Below are 12,572 nucleotides of genomic sequence, written 5' to 3' on the forward strand. Positions count from 1 at the left end.
ACTGGTGAGAATCACCAAAAACGGAATGGGTACCAAAAGGGGCAAGCATTTGGCGTAGGAACAGACGGAGAAGATAAAAAATAAAATGAAGATGTCTGATCCCTAAAAATCAAGACATCGACACAATTTCTACATTTATTTCCTAACCCATCTCATTTGGTTTGGAAATGAAAATAGACATATGGTGCTCTTTGAAAAAGCTGCATCTCCTTTTTGATCTCGGCCTCCACTGCCTCCCCCTTGACACATGGCATTAAATATGTGAGGCTGAACATTTGCCCTATGGAGACAGTGGAATGAAAGCGTTCAACCCAACCAGCACAAGGACTGTTGTAGTTGGAGCTGAGATCACCCCAGAACGGAAGTGCAAATCCTTCTGGCTAGAGGTCTCTAATAAGGATCTGTAGGCCATGGTAGACTGTGAACTAAAGTGTATACTTACTTAGGGCAAGACTGGCCTTTTCCCTATTATGTCAGGATTCTAATGCTCACACTTAACCCCTAATATGTTGTAACTCACCGTACTAGGAGCATTCCCTTTTAATACAGTCTCACTTCTTTTAGAATTAGGAAATTGAGACCTGTGGTGGCTACAGGACTTGCAACAAGGACACATATTTAGGTTGTGGGACAAGACAATGTGCTTGGCTTTATGAATGTTCTTTGATGAAGAGGTCATTATCTTCATGTTATCTGTGGCTCACAGATGTGAGAATGGTCCATGAGTAAATTAAGTCAACTTACATTTATTGAGCATCTACTATGTGCCAGGGATGGTGCTAGGTACTCAAGATACAGTCACAAACCAGACGTGCTTTCTACTTTTCGTGAAATTCACAGTCTTATGGGGAAGACTCTCAATAAAGTTCATTTGAGCAAAGGCTAAGAAGTAATCTGAAGCACTGTAAGCCTCAAACAGTTAAGAAGGGGATCCAGCCTCCTTATCTGGGTGATCAGGGAGGGCTACTCTGAGGATAGTGTGATGAAGCTGAGAGCTGAACAATTGAAAAAAAAAAAAGGAGGTGGATAAGCCAGGGTTTTTCTAAAACAGCTTGATAAAAATTACCTGGGCACTTGTTTAAAATTGCGTATTTCCAGGCTCCTTCTCTTGGAAAGTCTCATTCAGTAAATGGAGGGCTGAGATGTAGAAATCTATTTGCAAGTCCTCCAGGTTGTTTGTGCAATCCAGGAAGTTTGGGAAATCCTGAATGAGGTGATGAGTGTTCCAGGCAGAGGGACTGTCTATACTGAGGTGCCACATTGAGGGATGAGAGAACCTGAGAGATGCTCTGTTGGCTCAAGGCAGGAGTGTGATGTCAGGAGAGGATCAGGAAGAATTTGCTAGACAACTTTTTAAGACATTGAACCTTTGCACAGTGGCTGAGCAGAAGCTTGGGTGAGTACTGGGACGTGGGGAGAAGAGGAAATTAATGACTACTCAGCAGAAGGAGCTGGTCCTGCTAATTCCTCACAGCTGCCCCCCGCCCCCAGATAAAGTTTGCTGTCACTTATTTTAAACAGTATTTTCTGTAACACTGAGGAGAAATGTAGGTCGCTGAATAAGAGGGGTGGTTAGCAGAGGAACCTTAGAATATCTTCAGCTTTCTTACAGAGTGCCTATAAGGATGCATAAATTTCTGCAGAGAATCACTTTCTGGCTTACATTTCAACAACATGTAAGTATCATGATGAGGAGACTCATCATCCACACACCTGGGCATCTCCTTTTGTGTGAGAACCTTCTCACCTGTTTGTGTGGCTACGCAAATGGCTTTTAGAAGAGATTCGGGGCACAGGAACAAGGAAGGTTAGCCTTGCTTATCTTATATTTCAGGATAAGGAGCAACCCTGTCGTTAGGTTTTAGAACCCTGGCAATGGGTCGATGGAGTCATCTCATATTGGCTCGTGACAGCCTATTGTTTTGTCTTTTTCCATTTGGGTATACTGTGACTTCACATTGGTAGCTTGAAATCAGTCATGGGGGGGAGGGCAGTTACACCAGGAAAATCAGCAGCTGACTTTTTTTTCCCCGTTGCTGAGAGCCTGTTCTTAAACCCTTACCGCACCCCACTGCCTAACAGGTATCACGTTTTTGAAGTCATGGCTATTTTTACATGTGAGTAGTCACTGACCAGACTCTCCTACCAATGCAAGCTCCTTTCTCCCTGTTTTTTTTTACTGGGGAGGAAAGTCTTCTTCAGGATCTTCAGTACACTTCTGTTACTTTTCCTTGGTGAGACCTGTGTGGCATTGCCATCCATTCAAAGGAGGCTGGGATGGTGAGTACAGGGCAAAAGAGGGTGGGGCTTCCATGTTGGGCCCCAGGCGATCCTGACTTGAACTGTGAAGTTGGACACAATTACCCGGAACAAAACGGAGGCTCTGTTAGTAAGGACGACAGGGACTTCATCCTTGGCCAGGAAATGAGTAATATTTCCCACATTAGTAATACAAGAAAAGGATGTATGTGGTCTCCAAGATCCAGAAGCCTGAACAGTAACAGAACTGAAATAAGTTCTCCCTGTTTTGTTTTTGTTTTGACAGCTGTTGGCATTTTATGCTCAGCCTTTTATAGCAATGATTCTCCAAGTGTGGTCCTCAGATCCGTGGCCTTAGCATCATCTGGAAAATTGTTAGAAATGCAGATTCTTGGGCCTCATCCCAGATCTCCTGAATCAGAAGCTGTGCAGGACGGAAACAATGGTGGTGGGGGCAGAGGGGAGGGGAGGGAAGTACCATGTTTCTCCGAAAATAAGACCTAGCTGGACAATCAGTTCTAATGCATCTTTTGGAGCAAAAATTAATATAAAACCCAGTCTTATTTTACTATAAGACCGGGTCTTTAATATAATAGATTATAATATGCATGTGTCGTATATTAAGTTTTGCTCCAAAAGACGCATTAGAGCTGATGGTCCGGCTAGGTCTTATTTTCGGGGAAACAGTATAATTAAGCACGTTGGTGTAGCAATCTGTGTTTAATAGGTGCTTCAAATGATTCTGATAGATACTGAAGCTTGGGAACTACTGTCTTAAGAGCGCGCCTAACTCTATCAATGTAATATGAGTAAAGTGAACTTCAGTGAATGATAAGCACCTGGCTGGTGTTAGCCACATAGCACGGTCCTTCATTCATCCTTTTACTATTCATGTGTTGAGCACTTGTTGTTGTCACCCTATGTCATACAATTCATTGCCCACCAACAGCCAGAATGATCTTTTAAAAAGGTAGATCAATTATACTATTTGCTTGCTGAAAACCCTTCAGTGAGTTGCATACCAAGATGAAATACAAGCTCTAAGTCCCTCCATGGCTTGCCCTGCCCACCGCTCCCAACTCCTTTCTCACTACTCTTCCCACCCTCTTGCTGCTTCCCCCAGGCTGACCTCCTTTCTGTGGTTAAACCTCTGTTGTCATTCTAGGTCCAACTTAGAGTTCGCCTTTTCAGAGAAGACTTCTGACAACTTTATCAAGTGTACCCCCACCTGCTCCCACTTATCTTCATGTTAACCGCTGATTTTCTTCCTCATATATGACATTATTGTGTCTATTTGCTTATTGTCTGGCTCTTCCACTGGAATGGAAGCTCCACACAGGATGCTCTCTGCCTCTCAGTGTCTAAGTGGACCCTGAACACGGGTCTCAACACATATTTGTTGAATGAATTTCAGGCATTACCTTAGATGTGTCAGAACTGAGATTTGAATTTCTAGGGGAAATGAACAACTGAAATCAGCACTTTGGCAGAGGCATATCATACTTTTTTTCACTTGTAAACTATAATCTATTTTACGTGTAGAAACCAAATTTACTTACAGGATGCTCTTGAAGGGATCATGAAATTTACTTGTCTGGACAAGATCAGTTTACTTCAGGCTGAACTGGCAGTATGTTCATTTATTGACGGGAGATTGCCAGGAACTTGAAAAAGAATACCAAAATGTCTTCTTATACCTTGTACCATATCATATAGGCAAGTAACTGACTCAGAAAATTTATGATAGCTTTATACTTGTTTTTCTCAGAGACTGTTCTGGAAATACAAAGATGAAATCAGACTCCAGTGCCATCTAGTGGTCATGTTTAGTTCTTCGAGAAATAAAATCCAATATACTCTAATGATTTTTCACTTCTTTGGGAGGTTGTGTGTGTGTGTGTGTGTGTTTGTGTCTTTCTAGTCTTACATATTACTTTAGTCATATTAAATGGTGATGTAGGTTTGATCAAATTCTAGGAAATTCATGAGGAACATCAGTCCTTATTCTCAGGTTGTGATAGACATGTAGGTGTTTTATAAATAATAATTGTATTAGGTCACCGTTCATTTAAAGCTATACAATATTTAAGGGACTGAAACCATTTGATGTCCTCATTTGGAGGTGGGCATTGGTGGTCACTCAGAGGCAAAGAGAATCGGGAACTTCTGATCTCCCTCCAGTCCCCAACTTTCATCTTACTTTGTTGTATAGTCAGATGTCCCGTCCTATCCTTGTTTTCAACCTCCTCCATTGGCTCATAGTGAGGTCCTTTGCAAAAGACAGTCAAATCTTCAGTTGAAGAAGCAAAATGGAGAAATTATATTAGACAAAAATTAGAAGCCCCCCCCCCAACGTTTATTTTATAAAATTATTTCCATCGCATGATTTATAGCATGATTTATGGGGTCTAAAGAAATGAATGGGAATTGATATTCTGAGTGCATATGAAACAGACTATGCCCTATGCTAAGCTTTTTATGTACGTATATCTTTCCGAGGTAGCAGAGCTTGAGTCTGGCGCTTTAGACCGCTTGGCCATCCTAACGTCTATGGACATATATCTTTGCACACTGTACAATCCTGCACAACATGGATGATTGCTCCCTATTTTTGAAAGAGGGATAATACTCATAGAGTTGGCTTTTGTTGAGCCTATAATATGCCAGGCATCGTGCCAGGTGTTTTCAATGCATTGTTTTATTTAATCCTACAAACTTTTGGAAGTACTCTTATGATATGTTCAGAGGAAGACACTGAAGCTCAGAGAAGTGATTGCCCCAGATTTCATATCTGGAGCCTGGAATTGGAGTCCTTCTGGGGGGCTCCGTGGTGCATTTTTTCCTACTCTTTCTCCAGCATTTTAGAAAGAATTTTTATTTTTAATTATTAAAAAAAACGATTTCTCTTTCCATTCCACATCCCATCAGATGATTGGCAATTTGAGGGCAAGGACCATATCTGATGCCTGGCATGTAAGCACCCGGTAAGTGTTTGTGGAATGAGTTGAAGGAGGCAGGCTTGGAGAGATTCCAGTTCTCTAGTCAGTCACTTGGTTAACATTTGTATTGGTTGTTAATCCTGCGTTAAAGACTATCCTGAAACCTAGTGGCTGAAAACAACAAACATTTGTTATTTCCCAGTTTCTGTGTGTCGGTGTACCTGGGTCTCACAAAGCTGCCGTCCAGATTTTGACCAAAGCTATAGTCATGTCAGGGCTTGGCTGGTAGAAGATCTGCTTCTAAGATCGTTCACATAGCTGTTGGCAGACCGCAGAGGATCCATGTCCAGCTCACTCATGTGGCCATTAGCAGACCTCATCTCCCTACCGTGTCAGTTTTTCTGCAAAGCTGCCTCACAACATGGCAGCTGCCCCATCCCCCTCTTCCCCCCACGCCCGCCCCTGAAGTGAAGTGATCCTAGAAAGAGTGAGAAAGAATGCCCAAGATGGAAACCAAGTAGCTTATATTTTCACAACCTGATGTCGGAAATGTTGTCTTTTCACTTCTGTTGTATTCTCCTCATTAGATGTGACTCATGAAATCCCTCCCACTTAAGGGGAGGACATTACACAAGGGCCTGGATCTAAGTCAAGGAGCTCGTTGGGGGCCATCTCAGAGGCCACCAATCATGACTGGTGGCACATGTGCTGAATATTAAGCCTTGAAATCACTCTGTAATATTTCAGATCAATGCCTTGCCATGTTAACCAAGAATGTTAGTAACCGAGCTGAGGCGGGTTCTCAAAATGCATAGGGGAGCTAGTTCTGGTGTTAGACACATTCGATCCAAATCCTAGTGCCCTCTGTTCATAACTGTGACTGCGTTGATGTCTCCATGCCTTAGCCATGAAGTAGGCATTATACAAGTATTTACCTCATAAATCTGTCATGAAGATTAAATGAGATAGTGTCAGTACATTGCTAAGTACAGGACCTGATGCATGAAAACAGCAATATATTTCAGCTTACATGGGCTTCGTATTTGTGGGAATTTATTTTTAACTCTCCAGAGTGCTTTCTTCTGTATTTCATGTTTTATTTTCTTCACAGTGTAATCCTAGTAAGGTGGTAGAATTTGGTACAGTTGTACCCATTTTAAATATTTAACATTCGAGACATAAAAATTGAATGACTTGCCAGTAGATGTTGAAGGCAAGCTTGTAATCCAGTTTTTGTTTTTGTCTAACTAATTTCTCCTTCCCAATTCTTTCTAATTTATTTTTTAAATATCTCAGAGGGATGGGCAAGAAACATCCTCACTACCCCATGCTTATATATTTGGTATTTGTTGTCACAGAGCTTTAAGAATCACCTAGATAATGAACCTAAAAGTTGTCTTAGAATAGAATCATAGTTTGAATGTCATAAAAGAACAATCTATAAACTAACTGCAGTACATGCACCACATTCTAAACTGCGCTGTTATGGTAGCTTAGGAAACCCACATCCTGGCTTTGGTACCTCATTCTAAGAGCATGGTTTTTCTGTTAAGTTAATGAAAAACAACCTCATGAGACTCAGAGTCTATCCCTTAATTTGAGAATGATCTCCCAAAAGGCCTAGGAGACGTCTCATGATAAATTCCAAATGATATTTTACCTAAGCCAACAATAAAACTCGGTAATAGAGACATTGAACCACAAATACATTCACATTTAATTCCTGTTATTCTTCAAGTCCTCAACCACTTCTCTCCTTTTCCCTCCCAGAAAACCCCAAATTCAGGCCAAACAATAATGAAGAAAAATATTGTTGACTATGTGTCATAATCACATCTGTCTTTAGAAACAGAGGACTCTATTCCCCAGATACTAGATTGAGCCTTGAATCATTTTAACTTACGAAGCTGATCTATTTAGAAGAAATGACATTTTATTATTGAAGTTCAGTGTTCCCTTTTCTCCATTTCCTCTTTATAAAATGAATAAAGATCAGCTTCTCTGATCAAGCTATAGCACACCTGTGCTGTTGATCTCTCCTTTAAATGATTATAGCCTTCTTATAAACCATGTGTTGTCAGGTCTCACATATGCATACAAGCTACCTAACCTTTGAGACTTTCGCTTATTGGATTTTACAGGGTAGTTTGAATGGATTAGAAGGCGGAAAATGTGGGAGAGCAGGAGAGAGAGATTGTAGATGAAGAAGGGGCTGAAAATGCTTGATGGGTTAATGTCTAATATTTTTTTTTTTAGTAATTGGAAATCTAGAACAAAACAAAGTTCTTAATACCTTTGTGGAATATCAAACAAAGTAATTGGTGCCACTTTAATGTTTAAAAAAGGGAAATCTTTCAAAGTCAGGATCTGTAAGCTTCTTTATGTCCTTTTCCCTGGCTAACAGACTTAATTCCTCTGGGTAGTCTCCAAAGGCAATAGGTCATCATTTCAACTGGTGTTCATGTCCAACCCTACAGTTGAGCAAGAGAATCATGTCACCACAACGACCTTTCTGGGGGCTGACCTAATAGAAGACTTCATTCTTCAGAGCTGTTAAAGATTAAAGAGCATGTACATCAAAGCCCCAGTGCCATCAATAATAAAGTGTCTGGATGGATGGGTGTGTGTGTGTGTGTGTGTGTGTGTGTGTGTGTGTACCGGTTAAGTCCATATATACAGTGAGATACAGAGATAAGCATATGAGTGTATGTACATATATTTTTATGTATGTATGTATCTATGTATGCATCAATTTATCTATAGTAAATCATCTTTAAGTAATGGCCCATACTCAGATCACATCTGGATTATTGTATATAGCTCTGGATCATACGTTTTATGAGGGTTCTAAACAAGTTAAAATATATCCAGAGAAGGAGCTTAGGATAAGGAAAGATCTAGAAACTACTGGGTAGAATGAATAGAAGAAGCTAGTAGATATTATTGCCCTGGAGAAGTGAAGATATAGTAAGAGCAGAGTCACTTTCAAATACTAAAGCAGTGTCACCTGAAGAGCGAAAAGTCTTGCAATGTGTCACTCCAGGAGCAGAGCTAGAACAGCTGGCAGAACTGACAGGAAGGTTGGTCCTCAATGGTTGATGGACTTTCTAACCACTTGAGAATGCACCAAAGCAGTTGGACCAGTCAATACAGCTGTCCTACAAGTATCCAGTTCAACTAACTGGAGCGTCTCGCCCATGTAGCAGCCTAAGAAACTATGCTAGATGCCTTTTCAGAAATCCAGACTCAGGTTGTCTACCATGTACTGATTATCCAACAGAATAATAATAATAATAGTAATATTAATAATTATAATAACAGCCAACAGTCATATAGCATACTTACTCTGTGCCAGGCCTTGTGCAGTTACTCGTACTTTACCTGTCAGAAGATAACAACTCCATACAGCTCTTTAACTCCTGGTGTGAGGTAGAAAGTAGGAAAATCATTCCAGTTTTTGACAGTGAAAGATAAGTGGGGTGGCAGAGAATTCAATCAATTAGACAAAATAATGTGTCTTTGTTCTTCGGTTATTTTTAAATTATCTCTTCCTTTAAACAAAATGTGGTATGTACAAACAATGGAATATTAGTCATATATAGAAAGAAAGTTCTGATACATGACACAATATGGATACACCTTGAAAACATTATGCTAAGTGGAATAAGCCAGACATGAAAAGACAAATATTCTGGGATTCCACTTATGAAATATATAGAATAGGCCAAATCACAGAGAAAGAAAGTAGGTTAAAGATAACCAGGAGCTGCTGAGAGTGGGGATTGGGGAGTTATTGCTTAATGGGTAGAGAATTTCTGTTTCGGGTGGCTATTGTATGGGACAGCACAATTTGAGAGAGTTCCACTCTGGCCCTTCTCTGGCCAAGCCCCTTCCCAAGAGGTTAGTGGTAGAAGGGGGCCAAAGGGTCTTAAGTTTTCCTCTTCCTCTTTGTTTCTCATGTGGTGGGAGCAGGCCCAAAGTGGGACCCGTAAGTGCCAGAGCCGTTACAAAACGGTCTATCTGAGTCAATTTAAGGGCATTTGGATCAGAGTCATAATTAAGCATATAACAAGTTCACAAGACTTGATTTTGAACCTAGCAAGTGCAGGTAGAAAAAGAGGTCATGGTGGGAGAGCTCAGGGTGTGAAGATGAGAAACAGAAGACTGAATGAAACTTTGTGTTCACGTGGTCACCTTGGTGACATATTTCTTTCTGGGGATTTGGGAGAGAGAAGGATTCTTTCCAGACACTTTCAATAGTGAGGGAAGAATGTTTACATTCTGGTGGAAGATGGGACCTTCCTGACTCCAGGTTCTGGTGTAGCTTAGTTTGTAAGCGGCAGGCCTTGAAGCTGCATAGCTGTGGTGGAATTCATAACAGATGTGAAGAAGATGGTCATGCAAAACTAGTACTGCAATAATTTGTCCCAAATAAAATTGTATGGCGTCTAAACTTCCACTTCTTTTATGGTACAATATGGATTTCTGCTTTTCCTTAAATTCTGCCTTCTCTCTAAGGAGATCACATTCACGATCCCCTTTCTCAAGCTATGGAACTGAAGACATAGGTCAAAATCAGGGAAACCTAAATTTGGCTGAATCAAAGCCCCGGTGAATTTGGAGATGAAAGAATGAATTATCAGTTTTCTTGTTGCTGATTCTTTTTTATGAAAAAGCCCTTCGTTTACTGTCTTGGCAATAACTGTTCAATTCTGAAAAATTATACCTTTAATTTCCCTTTGGAAATACTTGCAACAGTGAAGAGGGGAATTTACTCTCCTGAAATCAGATGGCGGCCTTGATGTCTCTGTAGAGTAATGCAGTTAGTGAGCCACCGAGAAACCACCGTGAACTTGGCTACTGTGGGAGGAGAGTCAAAAAAAACGGCACCTTCTCTTTCCTTGACTTCTCACTGAATCTGAAGAGGAAAAGTGCAGTTGTTCTAAAACACATGGCTAGCTCTGGATAAAACAGCAAGGTAATCATATGATTATTATAAAAATATCTTACAAAATATAGAGATGGACGAACAAACAGTTAAGCTAGCCTATGTTGAGTGCCTACTCCCTTCCAGACACTTCTCATGCATTTGTACTCTGAAACCCATTATATCCATGACAAAACAGTTGCAGCTCAGAGAGGTCGATCACTTGTCAAAGGATGCAGAGCCAATATGTGGACGTAATCCTGTCTGATGCCAAAGGTCATAAGTGAGGTGATGCTTGTCTTTCCCCTTCTTAGTCTCAGTTTTCTCAGGTCCTTGGGCACTTGACGTTCTCATTAGTCCTCAGTCTATTAGGGCTTCCCTTAGTATTACCTGCTTGAGTCTCTACTCTCCCCACAGACCCCGTGCACCCCACCTAACCTGTTTCTTTTCCCCTGTTCCTGAAATTTGACTCGTCCTGTTCTTATTTCCTCAGTACCTTGTTATTCTTACTTTCACAAATTGATATGAAGAGATTAATATACTGCTCATCACAGCAATATTTGCATATTGAAAGAGGCCATCTGTGAACAGTATGTCCATAATCCAAAGAAATGATTCTCTAATACAGAAAAGTTCAGGATCAAGGCAGGCTAATGGAGAAATAACGTCCATACGTCTGTGTGTGGCATTTGCCTGTACATGTGTCTGCATGTTTTGACCAGAGGATTGCTGCTAGGGAAAGACTTTCATAGTATTCTCCTAACATGTTTCATAGACCAGTGTTTAACAGTCTTCTTTTATTGTTGCTCCTTTAAAGACAGTGTTTTCCTAATTGCTCCTTCCCATGATATATTGTCACCTCTTTATGTACTAATGTAACCTGTGCTTTATACATAAAAAATAAGATTTTTTAGACTCCCAAGAACCAGCTTTTGCCCAATTGTGGATAATATGCATGGTAACAGACTAATGCTTTCCTACCTTACTGAGAGACAGGATAGCCTAGTCTTAAGAGCAAACTCGGTGAATTAAAATCCAAGCTCCATTATTTCCTGGCTGTGTGACCTGAGCAAGTTATTTAAGTCCTTGGTGCTTCAGTTCCCCCACGTATAAAATGGGCATAATAATAGTTGTTGTTCTGTGGGCGTTAAGAGAGTTAAATGCATGTAAAGCACTTAGAACAGGTCTGGAGGCAGAGTTAGAAGTAAGGTTAAATATTATATTTCATGTCAAGGTACACATAGAAAGTGATGTTATTTGTACTGCACACAGGAGGAAACCAGGGTGGGGGAATTTTGGGTTGTCTGTATGGGGCTTATTAGAAAAAAAACTAGTTTTTGTATTATTACATAGTTATTTTAAGAAAATGCAATCAGGAAAAACAATTTTAAATTTGTAAATCATTTTCAAACAAAATAATTTCAAAATGTAATACTGAGAAACTTGAACTTATTTGTTACCATTTTCAGAAATCTTTCCTCTAGTGGATTGTGGCTAATGGTTTAGGGGAGATGCTTAAGGGCCTTAAGAATCATAATAACAATTCTGAATTCGAGAGGGGTATAGAAGGAGTCATTTAAATCGTGCCTACCATTGAAACTTTTTTGTCGGCTGCTTTGAAAAAAGGTTGAACATTTTAGGACTTTGAAGATTTGTAACCCCTCATATCTCCTGGTTGACTTGTAGTTTGTGTGTTACGGGAAGTGGTGGACCACGTCTCGGTGGCTGGGAAGCCCTGACGTTACCCATCCCCTCCCCCATTTTGTATAAGCCTGGCCCAGAGCAAAGATGAGTGAGAGGGATTTTTCCTAAGAGAAGGCCTTTTCAGAAGAACATTACTAAACTGTCTTAGTCTAAAAATGAAGGTGCAAGTTGGGCCTGTTAAAAAAGAATTATTTGGGGTCCTATTCAGCACAGGCACGGCATGCTTCAAAAATGGGAAGGCCATGGAGGTAGCAGAAGTAGTCACAGCTCAGAATAGCTGTGCTGAAGGACAGCAACCAAGGTTCAATTTACAGGGGATGTCAAAGGACGGGTTCTGACTGGATGGCACAGGAGGCTACCCCGTGGCTCTGAAACCTGTGGCTGGGCTGGTTTCCTGGGCACAGCCCAAGTACAGGATTACATTCTGCTCATTTACTACCCGCTTCCTCCCTAGGCCATGTGGAGAGCCGCTGGTAGATTTCTAAAAATACAGAATTAAATCTCCTCTCGCCTCTATTTGAATAATTCCATGCTTTTTATTATTCTTTCCCAGCAGTGAACTCAGAGAAGTACTGTGTGTTCTAGCCAAGCCTAATGATTGTTTTATAAATATTTATAAATAAGATACTATCTTCTTTTCTTTCTCTCCTCACCCTGGCTATACATTATTTGGAGGCCCATTCTTCCCTTCCTAGCAGCAGTTTTGACGTTTTGTTGGGCTGGGGGGTGGGGAGAGAAGGCAT

The 12,572-nt window shown here is 40.6% G+C and overlaps 1 protein-coding gene across 3 annotated transcripts in view; it reads left to right on the top strand.

Annotated features, from left to right (window-relative positions):
• The first annotated feature begins 1,244 nt into the window (after positions 1-1,244).
• CABCOCO1 (ciliary associated calcium binding coiled-coil 1) overlaps positions 1,245-12,572 on the top strand; it is a 442,260-nt gene continuing 430,932 nt past the window's right edge. For all 3 annotated transcript variants that reach the window (XM_074339483.1, XM_074339487.1, XM_074339484.1), the window contains exon 1: positions 1,245-1,396. The gene's annotated coding sequence lies outside the window, so the exon portion shown is untranslated. The remainder of the gene's footprint in view (positions 1,397-12,572) is intronic.

Source organism: Rhinolophus sinicus, linkage group LG07 (genome assembly GCF_036562045.2).
Source record: "Rhinolophus sinicus isolate RSC01 linkage group LG07, ASM3656204v1, whole genome shotgun sequence".
Lineage (NCBI taxonomy): Eukaryota > Metazoa > Chordata > Mammalia > Chiroptera > Rhinolophidae > Rhinolophus > Rhinolophus sinicus.